The 19,256-nt window shown below is 38.2% G+C and overlaps 2 long non-coding RNA genes across 2 annotated transcripts in view; one reads left to right on the top strand and one right to left on the bottom strand.

The window, feature by feature from the left end:
* LOC135315331 (uncharacterized) overlaps window positions 1–19,256 on the bottom strand; it is a 61,430-nt gene that overhangs the window by 35,076 nt on the left and 7,098 nt on the right. The window contains exon 3 of the long non-coding RNA XR_010374776.1: window positions 5,831–6,004. This is a non-coding gene — a long non-coding RNA (uncharacterized LOC135315331). The remainder of the gene's footprint in view (window positions 1–5,830; window positions 6,005–19,256) is intronic.
* On the top strand, window positions 11,079–18,912 carry LOC135315313 (uncharacterized). Its single transcript, XR_010374755.1, has 3 exons — window positions 11,079–11,388; window positions 15,004–15,618; window positions 16,522–18,912. It is a non-coding gene; the product is annotated as an uncharacterized LOC135315313 (long non-coding RNA).

Raw genomic sequence — 19,256 nt, 5'->3', positions numbered from 1 at the left:
CCTGTTACTTGTTCACAGAAAAGAAAACTTGCCGTATCACCCAGCTACATCACTGAGCATGCCTATAAACTACCAGGGCATGGGCGGACAAAACCTCGGGAGCCATAAGAATCATTATATGAGAGATTAAATTGTTAATGAAAGTTGTGCAGTCCATTCAACTGGATGTACCTGAGGTCAGTTTAGTACTAATGCAATACTATGCCTCCAGTACACCGAAGCAGAGTAGAAGTCACTTTGAGATACAGCACAGCATACCCCACAGCATGTCAAATACCTAACAGAGGAATTCCTCACCACAGAGCTAAGTCCAGAATGACTGTGTTTAAAATTGTGGCCGCTTCTTAGGGAAGAAGACAGCAGGCACCTTTAAGATTCATTTATTCATTCTCTGAGGTGTGTTTAACTTACTAAAAAGGGCATGCTTCTCAAATCCATTTCTCTGAAAGTATCAAAACCACAAAAAAAGCCCGAAGACTGAGTAACATAATGTCTGATACAATGAAAAGACAAAATTGTATTAACAGATTCATCTGTCACTGATGAACTGCAGTGTCATACTACCATTTCAAATGAGAATACTGGCACCTTTTTCACATCCCCCTTCTCAATTTTGACCACTCTCTAAAGAAATAAAAACACTAACTCATATGCATGAAAAAGAAAAACTATGATGTTAACAAATCAAAACACTTCCTAAAAAGAGACAACCGATTTCCAGTGTTTAATCAGCTTTTTTAGCAGAGACAATTAAAAAAAAAATAAATAGAAGATTTACAGCAGGATCAATCTGCCATCAGGCTATTCCAAGACCTGCTGCAACAGGAATAAGCTGAAATATCAATACGTCTAGTTTGGATATAATACATATGTCCATGATGAAAGAGCCTTAGGTCCCAAAACACAAGAAGGACGCTATGCTTCAGATTTATACAGCTTTGCTTCCACTAGTTGATTGAGGATGTTTTGCCATCAATTGCATACACAGGTACAAAACATTATTAACAATCACCTAAGTAATTTGATCTCCAGTGTGGCATCTGTCAGGAATAGCCACGTTGCTAATGCTCTTCTGAAATGCAGTGATTAGGCTGCTCGTGTAAATAAAAATACAAGGCTCCGACAGCAAGACTCTTCAAAATTCATCACTTCAATGTCAACATTTTTAGTAAAACCTCACTAATAAGTTTTAATTTTAATTTTCTGCTTGTATATATTTAAAAGTTTTTAATAACTAGGCCATTCTTATTTCTGACAGTGAAATTAAGAAACTTATTAGAAATAATAATTCCTGATGCATTTTGCAAAGCAAGAACACAGAAGACACTTATGCACGTGACAGAGGTGTCCTGCATTCTCCTGTCAAAAGCAGCACACCTCTTCCCAGTCAATTTAACAAGCACTGATCCCAGTCCCAAGCAATATGGGCGTGCGGGTCATTTCCCATGACTGCAACCTGCTAGATGTTGAGTGCCCAGGAGTAGGCACTCACCGTGCCTGATGAACAGGATTCAGGCCCTTACAGAAACAACCCTTTCATCCAGAGCAGGTTTTTAAAGTAGGTGGGAAAAATCACCTATCTCACTTTATCACCTACAGAGAAATTATGCTCCAGTGCTTTAATGTAGGAACTATCAAGTCATTTGATGTCTGTCTCAGATTTTGCTTTAGCTGGGTATGTAGCTTCCAGTGATGAGAATTCACATATGCTAATCACTGTTTCTTTAAAAATTCAGTTTCATTGTTTACTAATATAAGCAAGTTATTGGAAGTACTCAAGTAATATTATGAGACTATGAAAATATTTGGTAACCTGTTTGGTAATTTGTAAAACTATAATATGTATGGAAAATAAAGAACATTACTTATACCAAAATAGTAGAAAGATTATGACTTACACAAAGTTACATTACTGCCTTTCTACCTTTCTCCTGGTTACCCAGGGAATTTAATTACCTTCTTATGTTATTCCTTGTAAGTTCCCTTTGTTCCTTGAATCTTCAAAATGAAATTTATTCCTTCAATGTTAGCTAGAGCTGAGCTACTTTTTCCGTACAGGGCCTCCTGCACATGAATTGTGTAGAGAAAAAACTACGTACTGAAGACCACTGCTATATTTATTTAAGCCTGTAGACATTTTTCAGAACCTATCAGAAAAAGTTTTGAATTACAAGGAATGTATACTCATCTCACAATCACTTTTCAGCTGGAGATTCAATCAGCCATCTGAGTGTATGAACAAGGATTTATATTTAGAGGACTGGAAAAGGTTGCAGTTAATGCATAAAGTCCTCAAAATTTAGAAAACGCCAAAAGTAAGACTGCCCTCTGCTCAGAAAAAAAGCTGTTTTGCCTGAAATTGCCCAATCACAGTAAGTCTGAAAGTTCATCCCAAATATTTCAAGTTTAGCAGTGTTCTAAGGAACTGAGAACAATGCAAATATGAGGCAACCTGCTCCTCCTACAATTAACTATCCCTGCATTACTACTATCATTTTAGTTGGATGGAGAAAGTCAATACCTTTCTGATGAACTAACTAAACTAAGGATGTGTCTTAATCTTTAGGTTACATACTGTATTTCTATTCCAGCACATTCCTTTTCTGAAAAAAAACAGGATTGGCAGTCATTTCCTGTGGAATGGAAAGAAATCCAGACTTAAAAGGCTTGCAAGAGCAATTTAATATTGGAACAACTGCACTGTCCATTTTCTGTATTCATTTCTCACCAGCCGAGTTAAGATCTCTTGTGTACAAGGGAATCTGCTTTTCACAGGTGGGTCTAAACCTTTGGTAGGAAAAGTCCAAATTATTCAATTTCTTGTGGAATTACAAAGCAAACTGCAGCTGAACCCCCCGCCACCACCACCCACACAACCAAACCTCTTTCTTCACCCAAATACATGTAAATTAACTTTCAAGAAATGTAGCAAGCACCAGGTCAGCCTTTCCCCTCTGCTGGTTCGAGGATTTGAGAACACCATGCTCCCTGGGCCAAAAACTGAGAAATTAGAAATAAGCAAGCTTAGTTTGAACCTGTGTTTGCACCTGTTTCCAAAATGCCTCATTTCTCACTTTGCAACAGGTGAGACAAGAACAGATTTACTGATTTTCTACTTCTACCTGGAGCAATGCAGCATCAGCAGCGCTGCTGACAGTGTCAGCTGCAGCAAGCCAGGACATGGGAGGCATGGGAGAACAATTTCTCCTCCCCCTGAGACTATCCAGAGCAAGTGTATTTGAAGGAAAGTTATTGGGCATTAAAAGACCTTTGAGGTATGTTCCAATAAAATCCTCATATGAATACGTAAGAGAGAACCAAGAGAATGAGAAAATAGTAAGAAGAGTATTGAATGTTAGTTAGCCCAAGACACAAAGGTTATTTTTTACAAATTAAACCATATTATTACCTAGAAAATTGTGGAAAAAATAGTGTTAAAAAGAAACGGTTAATCCACTGCTCAACAGGTTAGTATTTGTTGTGCAGACTGCAGATGTTCTGCCTATACATTTATTTTAAGTAACTATTTGTGACAGTATCATTGGGCATTACCTGGTTTTATCGCTAGCTGGGTTTCTTCCTCAAAAAATGAACTTCAACCTGAAGAGACTTTAACCTTAACAAGACTCCATACATTAGAGTTCTTGGAATAGACTGCTTCCTTAAAAGTACATGAGGATGAAGTTTTAGAAGATTTCATTTAGTCTCTGATCTTGCAATTTATTCTGAGGTCTAGTCCTAAAGAGCTATATGTATTATTGGACTTACATACATCAGAGGAGCAATAAGAACTCACTATTTTCTTAATAAGAGCAACATCCTCTTAACCTGACTCATTTTTCCTCTCTCCTCATTTTTTATAAGATTCTTATGGTGAGCTATTTATGTTTTAAATTTGGTATAAAATATATGAACAACCAAATCTCAGCTTTTTAGCTCCACTAGCACATAATTCAAGACATAAACCAAGACAAAATCAGGAAACTGGTAACATTTCATCAATGGAAGTCATTACTCGATATAATTATTTTAAGGCCTTGAAACTCACACCTCTCCAGTACCTTTCCAGTAGATATGCCCAGTCCCTAGTTGCTGCAGAGATAAATGGGCTTCATAGCCAACAAATACACGCTATTTTGGACCAAGCTGTGAGAGGAATCAAATCATAGACTCAAAGGGCCCTTAGAGAAACTGTGTTGCTGGCAACTGTCTTACACACCAGCAACCCTCCAGGACTGACATTTCATCTGATCTCAACCATCACACAACTATGACACAATAGATGCACAACCCCTTAAGTTAAAAGGGGTCACATACATGGCTTTGTCCCCAGACACAGTAACTCCAAAACACTTTATATATTTATACACATGCATGCATGAACACACATCTGTTTACCCACATATATGTCTCCAATGCAAAACAAAGCAGTATCATCCTATGCCAGGGATTCCTGTTCAGCTTTAACACGTTCTTGACTAAATCTATAGCTGAACCACGCAGGCTACAGATCAGTGCAACAGATTCATCAGGAAAAGGGTAATTTACTCTAGCCATTTCTAGAAATAAGGGACTGATGTAACAGTTATATAAGTCTTTGCTATTGTCATTAATATCTCCGGTGGTCCGGGGAGTGCACAGAATGCGGTACCAGTGTACGGCTACCATTTTTACCTACAGCATTTGGAGTGATAACAAAGAAAAAGTATGCATGCTTTCCCTTTATTGCAGATATACAGACAATAGGAGGATAGGGAATAACCAGATTTAAAAAAAAAAAACAGAAATAAAAAATCTGCGTGCTATTGATTCTCCCACACTTATTACCGACTGCTATGTTTTCTACCACAAATATTCTCTTTGATGTTAACAAGAAAGATGAGATGCAAAGGCTGCAAGAATGCTTATGCCCGTTACTGTCTTAATTATAAACTTGTCGGACTCTAAACAAATGAAAAATAATTTGTTTGTATGCCCTGGCCAAGTTCCTAAGGCTATTATGTGAGCATTCCATTATTTGTTGTAAGAAGCATTTTATATTGCCGTGAATGTAAACACCTGCAATATTAAGAACTGTACCCAATATACATTTAGACAACAAGGTCTTTGGCATAAATTTTAGTTATATATATATGAACTGAAACAGAAGCAGGAAAAAAAGATTCATGTATATGAGGAAGTACTGATATGCCTTGGAAAATGCTCTTCATGTGAAATACTACAACTACAGTCACAGAGAAGGTATCCTAATGACGTCCCAACTACCTGTACTAAATTGGTATAGCAATAAGAAAAGAAATTGGAAGAATTTAATTCATCAAATATAAGATAATGGATACCACTACTGAATACAAAACAAAAACACTAAGAACAAGGCAATGACATTAACTGTATACAGAGCAAATATTTCAGCTGTTTCTCAGGAGGTAAGCAAGCCAAACTATATTGTACTACTCAACAACTCATATTTTCCATACTCACACTAAAGATTATTTTTCATAGTTAAGCATTTCTGTACTTTGGCATATATTATCAAAAAATAAAGAAAACATAACATATGCTTTCATTTTTGAATAGAAAACAATTTCATCAAAAATATTTTTTTTTTTTTAATCCTGGTAGTAAAGTTGGGTTTATTGTTGTTGCTGTTTTCATTATTTTAACAAGTATTGCACTGAAATTTTCTTACATGGAATTGCTCATATACGTACTTCAGCATCGAGGTCAATGCACAAACAATATCTTTTTCTCTGCCCTAGAATTATATCTTCACATTTCATATCAGCTTCTATTTTACAAATAAGTTGTTTGTTCTTTTTTTTGATCTTACCCCAAGTTTCAGAAGAATCTTCTGGGAACCCTGCAGACAATATGATAGAAAACATATTCAGGTACTTTCATCCTGTGTTTTAAATGATGGTTCAGATGAGGAAGAGCTTTTTCAGTAATTCTTCTGCTGTAAGTTTCACACTCCTTACAGGGAGACTAGATCCAGACTGATACACTGAAAAAATAATTAAAAGAAAGAGAAAAATCTTTTACCATGCATAAACGTGTAAATATATATCAGCTGAAGCAGCAAACGTCTGTAAGGGTTTTCTTTTCTCAGCTTTTGTAACTATTGGGCAGGATCATCTATATTAGCTGTGAAAGAAAAGATGCCTGACCACTGCATTTAAATCTCAGACATACAAAGATGTATGTACAGAAGTGTGAGTCTAAAAATCAAAAGTTTTACAGAAACATCAGTTTTTAAAAATTGGGTCCTATATCAGAGTGCAGGCAGGGGAGAGGGAGACATTTTTAGTGCTCACATTTTAACTTTGCAAGGGCAGCTATTCTCAAACAATTCCCCATACAACGACTTTATTCTCCTTGCATCCTTTTTATCAGCATGCTGCCAGATACTTCTCTATCTTAATTGTGATTGCACTGCACAGAACAACACTCTTTGTCAGGAGACTGCACTGTACCACGAGGAAAATGCAACAGATCGAGCAGTGTGCACATATATTTCCAACTGCTCTCTATACAGTGAGACAAACTGTAAAAGAAAAGAAGTTATCTGCATTGTAAAGCAGGACAGCAGTATTGTCTTGAACTGTACACCGCATGCATTTCAGCGACGTGAAAAGGACAGACACCTGCTTTTTGATTTACAAGTCACGTAGTCTGTAAAACAACAGAGTAAACCTGATCTGATGAATTGTCCAGTGTAGGAGTATCAGAACCGTCTCTCAAACTTCTTGTGGCTTATTTATTACAAAGGTTTTCTAGTATGAAGAGTAAATGTGTCCTGACAGTGGCGATACCTCACTTTGTAACTGTACAGCCTGTAAATTCACACTGGAGATTTCCTAAGGACACTGCATAGTATTCAGGAAGCCAAAGATGGAATCGACATTGCAAGCTTAAATCTAAAATAAAACTAATTAACAGCTCAAGAATTATCACGCTTTTTAAGTAGAGAAGGGCCTGCTCCACAAAGCTCGTCTCTCGGTAAAAATCCATCCTGCAGTTTATAAGAGAGGGGCCAAGCCTGGCGTGCTGTGAGAGTCTCATCCCCATCTGCAGTGTGTATGTGGAAGCCAGTCATCTCAGATGACTCAAGTCTTGCAGGGACAGGAATTCCTGTTACCCTTCTCACACAGATGCTTGTGGACAACTCAATGACTCCTTGAGTAATATTTGAGCATCTTGACAATTTAATCTTTAGTGGTTATTACAGTGCAAGATCTACCTTTAAAACCACTGTCCCAGACTAAATTATATTTAATAAAACTAAATATACAAAATATTGAATTTAACTGAACCCACGTAGAATACGCAAACATACAACTTTCTGTAGAAACATATATGCTGTTGTACTCGGCAAGCAATTTATATAGTGTCAGGGTGATTAATTTCAATCCATACTTCTAAATGCATGCCTTTGAGCATTAACGTATACTTTAATTACTGTGTCAAGCAGATGAGTACATAATAGCAGCTATCATTTTCGAACTTTACAGGCATGGTTCACTATTTGAAAAAACCCTTCTTAGATGAACACTTGCTTTACAAAAGCAACACTCTTGATCTTATCAATGTTGCTTGATTTTAAAATCAAATCACAAATTTCATGATATTCAGTATTGTTCTTAAAGCCTTGGCTCCTGCAGTTATGCAATTACAAGACACTCAACAATTTTTAAGACTAAGTATATCTCTAGCCTTCGTGTTTTATGCTTAAAATGTGTATCTCAGCAGCTCAAAAACCACCCAGCAAAGTAAAAGAAACTACAGAATATTAACATCTTACAGCATTTAAACTATGTTATGATTTTTGAATCCAAGCTAGTATTTTTATAAATTAATACCTGAAATTCGTAAATCCACACCATTAACCAAGGAATCTGCTGCGAAGGTCAAGGCCAGGCCAGCCAACAGCATCAGCGCCTGGCAGTGCTTATAGCTGATGGTCAGCAAAAATACCCATACACCTCAGAAGAGCATGGAGAGCGCAGTACAGCTCATGTGCAGCCACCAAGCCTGTCCTGGCTACAGCCATCACATGGCCCTACACGTGATAGCCCCAACAATGTCCAGATAGGCCTCCTGTGTCGCTCATCAGCTTGCTGAGCATTACTGCAACATACATAAAGGAGGAGGACCCCCAGGATGGTCAGGGGGCTGGAGCATTAGTCCGGTGAGAAGAGGCTAAGGGGACTGAGCTTGCTTAGCCTGGAGAAGAGAAGGTTTTGGTGATAGCTTTTTCATACCTGAGGGGAGGTTACTGAGAAGTCAGAGCCAGGTAGTTCACAGTGGGGTGTGGTGGGAGAACAAGAGACAATAGACATAAGTTGAAATATGAGAGGTTCAGGCTGGAAGTAAGGAAAAAACTTTTCTGCCATGAGGTTAGTCAAGCAGTGGAAGAGGCTGCACAGAGAGGCTGTGCAGTCTCTGTGCTTGGAGGCTTTCACAACTGGATGTAACCCTGAACAATCTGGTCTGATCTCACAGCCGACCCTGCTTTGAGCAGGGGGTTGGACTACAGCCCTCCTGAGGTCCCTTCCAAAATGAAGGATGATCCTATGATCATTCTGTGTTGCTGATCATTGCTACTTAACTGGCATGTTTTCTGCAGCTAGTCTCTTCTCACAAGATTTTATTTGCTTTCTTCCCCCCTTAGAGCCCTTACTCTGACACGCTTCAGGACCCAAAAAGTGTCTTATATCACACCAGTGTTTTGGTTTTTTTCCCTCCAAGAGCCAACTATTCTTTCAGGCACTTGAATCCCAAAGTATTTCAGCAAATACTCTGAAATCCTTGAGTTGATTCTGGACTTTCATCCTTACTATCTAATGAGTAACCTCCTATAGTACCAACATACAAAACAGAGAAGGAATGAAATACCTGTAAAAAAAATTTCTTCATCATGAACAAAATCCAACTTAGTTCAGGACATTTTTCCCTTATCTTTTAAAAAAAAAATCTAACCCCATATCTGACCTTGACATATCCTTTCTCATGGGGGTCTAATCAGCTGCTAAAACTGCTGGTATAAATGTATTTCCATTATTTTTTTCCTGCATATGTTCTACATTTTCAGCTCCCAAAGAATACTGCTGAGATCAAGAACAGTCTTGTGCAGGCAGGCAGCTTCCACATATAACAGAAAATCAAAGCACATGCACAGCAAGACCCATGAAACAGATCTCCACACATGTACCTGTTTTTATGACTACTGTAACACAGAGCATAAAACAAATACAACAATATACAAAGCAACTGGGAAGCCACAGTGTTGAGCGACCTAGAACTTCAACCATCTGACACTTGAAAATGCAGTTGAGCTCTTACATGAGGTCCTGTGTACACTGTGGTACACAGAGTTTATTACTCAAGTCTAAAAATAGAGCAGAGTGAACTCATTGAAAAAAACTTAGCAGGAGTAGTAAGAAATATGCAGTTGTAACAGGCTACCACCAAGTAATTCTAAATACAGTTAGCACAAAAATGCTCTACTTTTATTAGAAGACCGCCTTCCTAAAGCAACCAATTTTCATCAGTTCCTGGAGCGCTTTCGCTTAATTTCTTCTTCTTGTCCAGCTGTGCCCTAACTTCATTTTGCTGACGTATATAATTTTCCCTAGGAAAAGATCAACTGGACAAATCAGGTTCCTACTTCTGGCACCAAGATATTACTGAGCTCCATAAGATATTACTGAGCTCCATAAGCTATTATGGAGTTCCAAACTATGGCAAACAAGTCCCCCAAGGCTCACTTCGGAAAAAAATATAAAAACACAGGTCTTAGCTTGCCAGATTGTCTGCCTCTTACATTCACAGAAACCTACTTCAGAAGAGGGGGGGGGGAGGGAAAAAAAGGTAGTCTTTATTATGTATGAGGTACAGACCATCTGCGGTGGGCTCTGAGAGCCAACTTAAAAGAAGTGGGGGGAGGAGGGTAGTGTTCCCAGCTGCATTAGTCAGCGAAGAGCCTGAGACTCAGAAGCTCTTTGTGAGTAGGAAAGAGATGGTGGATTAGGATGAAGGAGGATGTACAAGACCTGTCACTGTAAAGGATGGAAAAAACCATTACGTACCTAGTGTGTGTAGGGGGTTCTGTGGAGAAGAATCAACAACAACAAAGAAAACATGATGAAGACAAAAAGATCAGCCCATAAAAAACATTTTCTAGAAGAGGTAGCTAGCTCCCTGTCACTGTGGTGGAAGCAGCATACAGAAGGTAAGAAGGGATGATAACATAATTAGTCTTCTTGTAATATGGACCACTGAACTCCTCGTGACATGGGAAGCAATAAGGGCAATGGCAGTAAACTGGTAGCAATTCAAAATCTGGGGAGGCTTTCTGTTTTACTCTTTTAAAGAATTAAACACGTCTTTCCATATTAGTCTTATAAATTTCCTTAATTCTCTTGACACCTCTTTTCACTACTGCCACTACACATATCCGTATTAGCTATTTACCATTATGCTGCCATACAGCTCAATAATGTTTCATTTCTGAAAAGGGAAGAAATAACCTGTTTTTTAATTTTAGCCACTGAAACTTGAGTTACATTTAACCCTCCCACAAAAAAAAAACCCATGAGTACATTTTCTTACTTCTAGCAGCTTGCTGTGCATTTACGTGTTTGCAGTTAAATAAACAGGAGATAGTTACATTAGCTATAAATGAACTGTGTCTAGGTAAATATGAGTAAACCTTTCTAAGTGACTATTGCTGATTCTGCCAGGAAGCAAATCTATTTACATCTCTATTCAAGCCAAAATCATCACAAGTGTTTGTCCTGTTATGTAAGAACTTGCTGGCTTTTTAAACACTACAAATTAAATCCTGTTTTCACCGATACACCTGGCTAAAACTCCACTCACCTCTCCGGGACCAGGATTTCACCTGGAATTTGAATCTAGATATGGGCTGATCCTGTAAATACTTACCCATGACGGAAGGAGCACTGACATTTGAGCTCTGGTGTATCTTGCCGTCACACAGCTAAGTCGCTTTTCCCAGCGGTCTGCTCCACCTAGCTGCTGGAGATTACGGCTCTCCATGCTGAATCAGCAAACACAGACCTAAGGCATGCTCCAGCAGCTTAGCAGAAAGGGATGCATTTTGAAGGGTTCGAGCTGAACCTGTGGGTTTTGCAATGAAGCAGCTAAGGTGTGGGCACATGTTCGCTTCTGCGAATTCTGCTGAGGAAGCACTAATCCCCAGTAAAAGGGTGGAGCAGGGTGTTTGGGGCAGTAGCAACTTAAACCACTTCAAGGAGGTTTGCCAGAGCTTGTCTGTTAGCAATCGAGCTTTACTCCTGTAAAGAACTGTATCGACTTCAAAGGGACTGCATGCACCAGTGCCACTAGTGACATCCGTGCCTGCAAGTAAGACTAAAGCCTAATTAAAATATGTATTTTTTAAAATGTGCACGATGACATTGCTTTCGCTTTGCTACAGTACTACAAATACTGGGAGAAACAGTGCAAGATTATTGTGCTTAAATTAGCTTATTTATTTAAAATAAGGTCAATTTTGCTTATGCCAATATCCACAGAAAACTTACTAACTGTACCTCTGCAAATCTATGCTAATCTGTATATGCTAGCATAAATTAAGACAAGACCTTGCTATAAAAATGCCTTTTTATCCACATTCTAGGAATACGCTTACGCCTAGACAGGGAATTTTAAGTTGTTTCCCAGCCTGTTCCTGTATCCAACTGCAACCTGTTTATTTTGACCTCAGTTCTTAGAAACTGTTGATGCCACGGTAGAAATATGCTGTGTGTTCCAACAGGCAACAAACAGTCCTAATGACAGAATACTCCATCTGTGCTGCCAGAGCGTACAGCCTCAGTCTATAGCTCGTATACGCGCTAGCTGAGCATGAATCCCTGAAACACGGAGAGAGCAGGAACATATCTTGCAGTGCAGCTCATATTGCAAGGTATGTTCTGACACAACAAAACTACCCAGAACAGGCCTTTGTAGAAAGTCTGAAGTTAACCAGTTTACACCAATATAATCCAAATGCACCGGCAGTTCTATTCTCCCCTCCCTGTTCCGATTTCATTAGGTACAGGCTTTTTAGGGTTTGGGGTTTTTAAAAATGTTTCAAAACTACAAAGTAAATAAAGCCAACTTAAAAATTGTCCAGCGCTATCAAAAGGTAGGAGTTAAAGCATGCAGAACATGTGGCACTATTTACAGCAGGCTAACACACTGAATTCAAGGGAATTTTCCATCAACCTCATACTGTGGAAAAGGTATATTAAAGAAAAATGCATGTGGGGATCCTTTAATTTTTCTTGCATCTTCTCTTCTTATATGATGCAGCTGTGGAGCAACACCCACTGGTATTGGTAGCATGAAACGGCGATCCTTTCCTTTTACCAAGGTCTGGTACCAATTACCATGGATTTAGAGGCACTATATAAAAGACAGTGCTGATTTGTTTCTAAATTTGTATCTTGATTAAACTGTCAGACTATAGCACAAAAGCAGAGCTTACCTGACTTTAAAATGCTACTACAATAAATTATCCAAGAAGTGCAGTACAATCTGAAAATGCTTATAAATAGGTCAATACTACGCTTTATGTTTAGATTTTAAATTTTGCTCATGCCAAATCAAATGGAATAGAAGCAGCATTTTATATTCAAACTGTAAACTCAGTACGTTCCAAATAAAAACGGTATGTGAGGAGAGACTGTGAAGCAGGATTTTAGAAATCAGCAAGTTGGCCAAGAGAATAACAACGGCATTATTACTTTTACCTGTATTTTGGTACACAAAAAAGCAAATATGAAAGGCCAAAACTCATATTCTCAGGAACACTGACATAAACACCCCCACGGGTCTGAACAGTGTTCTTCAGCATTTACCCCTGTAAACACGGCAGAATTTGGTCTCACTCTTAAAGCAAAGTCATTCCCCCCAGAATAGCTTCAATGATACTGAATGTATTTTAACTATCCAGAATTTCAACATCTAGGATTAGTGCTGTAAACGTACACAGCGATTGCGATCTAATGAAAGAAAAAAGTCAACATAAACATGGCGAAGCAAAAGTGAGATCAGCCATGCAGAACTCCCGAAAAGTAGTTTAGGAACTAAACTACTGTTATTAAAGCTGCTGTTATTAAACTATGGTTATTAAAGCTTTAACAGTATACTGAACCATTCTATAGAATGCAAATATTATAAAAACATTAGATTTGTTTTCAGTTACGATTATGGGCCATCACTATTTCTAAAGCTGCTTTTTTTTTTTTTGCCAGTGTTCTTGTATGTCCTAACACATTTTTTCTACTTACTTTTACATGGTATTCATGGAAGAAAATAGCTATTCTAAATTAATTAATTAGCATGCACCCTTCCAGAGAGGGAATATATGATAAAAGTATTACATAGTGAGGTTCAGGCATATTTTTATACCCTCAAAAGAGGGTAATTGATCCTCCCCTCTCCCCAGTTTCAAATGTGGAACTTGGCTGCTATGGGTTCTTTCCCACACAAATCAAGCCTTAGCTCTTTTGAATTGAAACAATATGGGATGATTATTGTGGGAAATTTTTTACTGTTACTGTAATTTAAAACTTTCTGTACCCAATTTTGCATTTTCTATAAATCAAAAACCCATTTCACTTAGGGCTACAATTAAACAGAGGAAATCAAAGACTAACTTCTAAGCAAGTCTTGCTATTAATCATAGGATGAACTAGTAGTACAACTACTTTTACTGCAGTCTCTTTCTGCCCGAGAACTACATTTTAATCTAAAGCTTGAGCTCTTTAGAAGAGACTGTGTCACAGATGAGACAAATTAAATAAAGGTATACTAAATGGTATAGCATTGCATGCTATTTAAGATGGAAGAAAAAAACCCCAAAGCATATCAACTTCTGTAGTAACTCCAAAAAAATCGCTAGCTACAATGCAATCAATCACTGTTATTTACTGAAGCCTCTCTCACCTTTTGACACAACAGAAGCCTGCTAAAAAGTACAGCGCCGGCAATGTTTGCACTAACGCAATGCTACTACACAGACAACTAACTCAGGGTATGATGTTGCAATTACAGAAGGTATCATGCTTTTTCTTTCACCAGAAGCAGCCACGGAGTCATGTCATTTACTTTCTCATCTGAACCTAAATACATATTTTTCTCCTCGTAGAAGAATAATTTAGAGGAACAATTTATTTCAACATCAAAATTTAATTTTAAAATATGACATACAAATGCAAAAATTAAAATACTAGTGAAAAAAGACACTGTGTGGAATATGTAAACTTGGGGCTTCTGTTTTTTCAAATTGGAAGTCAAAATTTTTCTAAAAAGAAAAAATGCATCCTGCTTGCTAGACAAAATAAAATATGAACCTTTAAATCAACAGAAAGGCATGTTTCACTGAGCTGTATTGATTTCTTCCCCTCTCTGTTTCTCAAAAAAAAAAAAAAATTATGTCATTACTGTTTTTTAGGGCCCAGATATTTTTAGGGAGAGGTTTAATGCCTCATGGTGTTACTCTTTGCAAAACTCCTACGTAGGTACAAACCACCATGTTATTTGCAGCAGTACATCCCCAATAAGAATAAGCAATAACAGTAATTTATTAATAAAATATATACTCAAATAAAAATTGGCTTCCAGTTAAACGCGGTCTGTAATGTGTATATTTCAAGAGGAACCTTTTACTATGATGAGGTAAAATTAAAATGTAGCTTGTAAAAATTGCCAAATTTTTTTAAATCAAAGACAAAGAAAATAGCTGTGAAGAGTTTGGGGAGTTATTGGAAGGGCTTCTTACAAAAACAAAACAAAAATCTTTCCAGCACTGACTTACTATTCAAATACTGTGTTTCAGTAGAACACCAACAGAAAAGTTTTCACTTCTGAAAAGAATATTTTAAAAAAGTAAATGACTTACTGAGACTACAGGTTGAAACATTGTTTCACTATTGATTTTCTTCCTAATGAAGATTTCTAATGTACTTGCAGATCTCATCATCTCTGACAATGAACTCCTGGAGCAATCAACACCTCTGTTTCTCAAGAAGTGCATTCAAAACATGTCAGTTCTTCTGTGACACAATGAGTTCCCAGGTCTTTGCTTCAGTGTGCTGAAATCAATTGCTCCTCTAAATTATTCTTCTAAGAGGAGAAAAATATGTATTTAGGTTCAGATGCGTAAAGTAAATGACATGACTCCGTGGCTAGCTTATGCTCCTTGGTGCTCAGGACGCCCACGCACAGTTTGGATTGGAAGCGTTCTCACACCACAGGTAATGAGAATGTAAGAAGACAGGTTACCAGAAGTGTTCACAAGCCAGCCGGAGACACCTAAATGCGAGCACTAGAACATACCTGCGGCCCGGCAGCACTCTCCCAAAGATCTTCAGCACCATTAATAATCAGCTCTCAAACTGGGCAGAGGATTACTAGGAAACATTTCAGCAAACTCTGGCTGCAGGTCTCCTGTATTTTCACTTTTGGTTCAAAGCACTGTTTTTCACACAGCCTTGACCAGCTGCAGACGAGAGGAGAGGGGAAGCAGTGGTAGCAGGGGGAAAGGACATGGAAGCACCACAGTCTGGACTACCAGTGGGTATAAAAGTAAGTTCTATGCACAGGCATCTGCAAGATTTGATTGTCACAGGCACACTTATTAAAACTGTAGGCAAACCCCCCATAGTTTTTACAGTATTTGTTAAAACACAGTTGTCCTTCTGCAGTAACTGAAGTGGTACAGCTTTAGCTGGCTTGAAGCTGTCCACATGGTGGAACCAGTGTGGCTCCCTGTGCTCAGTCAAGTCCTCACCTACTTCCCAACTACTGTGCATCATGTGTGTGTCCGAGGCGCTCTACAGTGTAGCTGCACCCTTGATGAGAATGAAAATTGTAGACAGGGTGACTGAGAAAGCCTGCTCACTTGAGGCGACTAATTTGCTACACAATGCCAATGCCTCAAGAACCAGGCATGCCTGCCTGTCTTCTAGAAACTAAACTCTTAGTACAAACAGAGGATAGGTCACTGTAAAAAGAATTAAGTCTTGAATTCAGCTACATTCAGGCAAGCAGTAGGATAAAAAAAAGTCAGTAAGCAAAAGATTTAAAATATGCCAGTGTCTTTATTTTAAAAAGCTCCCTCCCAGTTTTCTATTCTGCAGGGAGCGCATAAATGGTTATGATTTATAAGTTTTAGTTTCCATAGTCATTGTTTAGTATTATGTAAAAGTTGGGGGGGTTGCCTTTTTTTTTCCCTAATTTATTTAAAGTCAATGATGTAATTAATTTCCCCATACAATCTTAAGATGTTATCAACACACTGGATTTTAATTAGTTGTACAGCAGAATCCTAAACTGGAAGAGCAACAGACCAGGCAATCTCACAGCATCTGTCTATTGAGCTGTTCTGATCAGACTTAGTCTTTGATTTGGGGTATATCCACGCAGATGCTGCGTGTGTTGCAATCTCTATTACTTATGAATGCATATAACAGAGCGGCTAATTTACAGATGGTGGTGATGAAAGAAGCCTCATGACAAGTAAGCAAGAGAGCACATAACCTTCCACTTTGGCAGAGAATACTACCGGATTTTGGGAGGCAGACGAGTCGCCTCCTAAAGCTATGAGTGAACATCTCCGCTCAAAGGAAATCGAGGACCAGAACAGCAGATGCAACACAGATCTAGACTGAGATGCCACCTTGTGCAAAGCAGTATTTAACCCCTCAAATTTTGCAGGCACTGCATTTCAGAAGTGTTCACAACTTCTCCCTTCTCTGCTCAGTGTTCTCTACGTGTATGTTGTACCTGGTTTATTCAGTCATCAACTGTTTCTCACAGAAGAGATCCCGTGAGCAATGTCAGTTATCTCCAACTTACAAGGGGAGGTGCTGAAGCAGAGGAGGAGCAGAAAATGTGAAGAGGCTCTTACTGTTACACCCAAGGCTGAGTATAAAAGAATCTCCCAAATTCTTACTCATTTTTCCAGACGAGGGCACCATGACTCCCATATATGAATACATCAAGGCCTAATTTCTGGACAATAGCATGTCTAAGATACATAATTTACAAATTAAAGGACATTATATTAAAGGATAGAAGAGTAACTAGACAGACTCTTAGGACTGCGGATTATATTAATCAGAAAGACTTAACACCATTGATTTTAATGGCACAATAAAAATTATTCTTTGTACCCAGTATTTCTCCCGGTGGCTTCTACTGCAGTAGTTCACAGTACATAAAGGACATTAAAAAAGCTGTGTGCTATCTGAAGTGGTTTGAGTGGGACTTAAACTCCATGCAGGCCTTGAACAACTCATGTGCAAAGAGGTGAAATTCACTCCGTGAAGAACGGCTTTACTTTTTTTAATTGTCATTAGAAGTAATACCCACTAGACAGCGGTGTGAAACGCTGCCATTGATTACCTGGATAAAGCTTTGCATTGTAAGTGTTTTTCAAAAATAGAGTTGTAACAACGTCTGCAAGAGTACTGGCAAAGTAATTTTTCAGCTTGATCTCTTCATGTTAATTGAATTGTAGTTCTTCCACTACTTGCAACTTTAAAATGAATATAGGCAGTTGAGGCAAAGGCCTGGTTTTTCACACTTTGAAAAGCTTGTTAGCTCTTCCTGCTGAACCTTCAATTAATCTGTATTTTAGGTTAGATTGTATCTCAGGAGGAACACACAGACCACATGAGAGGTTACAAAATTCAGGGATTTGATCCTGGCTCACTCACCCCCTTTCCACGTGAATTTCAACCCACCACCAGGCGGGTGTGTGCTCCTTCACGTATCCAGCTCGGCAGGCACAGAAAGTTTAAGGCTTGCAGCAATTATTTTGACAATAATGGAATTTTAGTGCTTCTGTGTCCAACCCAGAACCTTATATGGGTGCAAAACTGCCATATCCAACTGACAGTGTAAAGAAATCTATTTTGGGAAGAGAATTATGCTCATACTTTAAGTTCCTTCAACTTGCTAAAACTGATTGCAAGATGTGGACTGCAGTGTCACAGACTGAAGAAATATTCGTCAGCAAGTACATATATGCACGTACAGTACCTTCCATACGCATGGAAGTACCTTTGTGAAGTTACAACTATTTTATCGTCACTCCTGACTTCTACACCGGCCCCCCGCTCTTTACAACTGGCACAACCACCTTTCAGTTTGCTTTTCTCTCCCAAATCAGTCCTCCGTCTAGAAGACGTAGACCACCTTGTTCCCTGCTGGCTGCATCTGCAGCCAAGTGCTGTTCCTCACCCGCTTGCCTTAAATGACAAAAAGTTTTGACTGCTGAAAGCATTTTGGGGCAAAAAATACAAGCACCTGATGGATACCATTTTTATCCTTTTAAACACAACCCCTGAGAGCATTTTATGTTAAGAGAATAAAGTAATTGCCACTCTAAATAAAGTACTAAGCAGCACCTTAAATGTGCACACGTGAATATTACACGTTCAATTTCATTTTCATTTACAGCAAATAGGAGGGCATCCATACAAAAAATACTCTGATCTCATATATGAAATATATATATTGTAGAGTGGGTTATACTTCAAATGAAATAATTTTATAGAGGCATTCAGAAGGCACCGAGGAGACAGTAGAAATAATTGTTTTAGTATAATTTAAAATGTAAATGTCATGTAATATGTAATTAAATGTAAATCTGCACCTTAAACCTTCAATCCATCAATGTAAATCTCCATTTAAGAAACAAAATTTCCATGTGATCATGTTAATTCCTCCTTCTATAATAATTACAGAATGAGAAATGTATAACCTTCCATTAAAACACTGGTAACTGTCTTCATAACAGACTGACTTGGAAAACTATTTAAAAAATGGTTACTAATAAAAATAGATTTAAAGATGTAAATTGTTTATTCACATAACTAAGCAACGAAAAAACCCCTATATTTCACACTGCATTAAAAACAAAACCAAACCCCCCATGATGAATCCCCGCAGCAAGATTCATATGTGCATCCCCTTTGGGCCTGTAACAGTGTTTCCATGGATTTGGGGATAATACGATCAATTCCTGCTCATGCATCCTGCCATTCCTAAATGCATGCTGGAGCAGGAATACCACTGACCTGTGCCCCTTAAAACAAGAAAGCAAGACTCTGACACTCCTTGGTTTAAATTAGACAAAGTAAGAAGGTAAAAAAGCTAACTGCTGAAGTCCATAAGGTCATGCAGAACGTAGCCTTCTTTAAATGCACTTTAAGAGT

Source organism: Phalacrocorax carbo, chromosome 1 (assembly GCF_963921805.1).
Source record: "Phalacrocorax carbo chromosome 1, bPhaCar2.1, whole genome shotgun sequence".
In the NCBI taxonomy this organism is placed as follows: domain Eukaryota; kingdom Metazoa; phylum Chordata; class Aves; order Suliformes; family Phalacrocoracidae; genus Phalacrocorax; species Phalacrocorax carbo.
The sequence above is the reverse complement of the archived record's forward strand: the minus strand, read 5'-3'. Positions and strand labels throughout refer to the sequence as shown.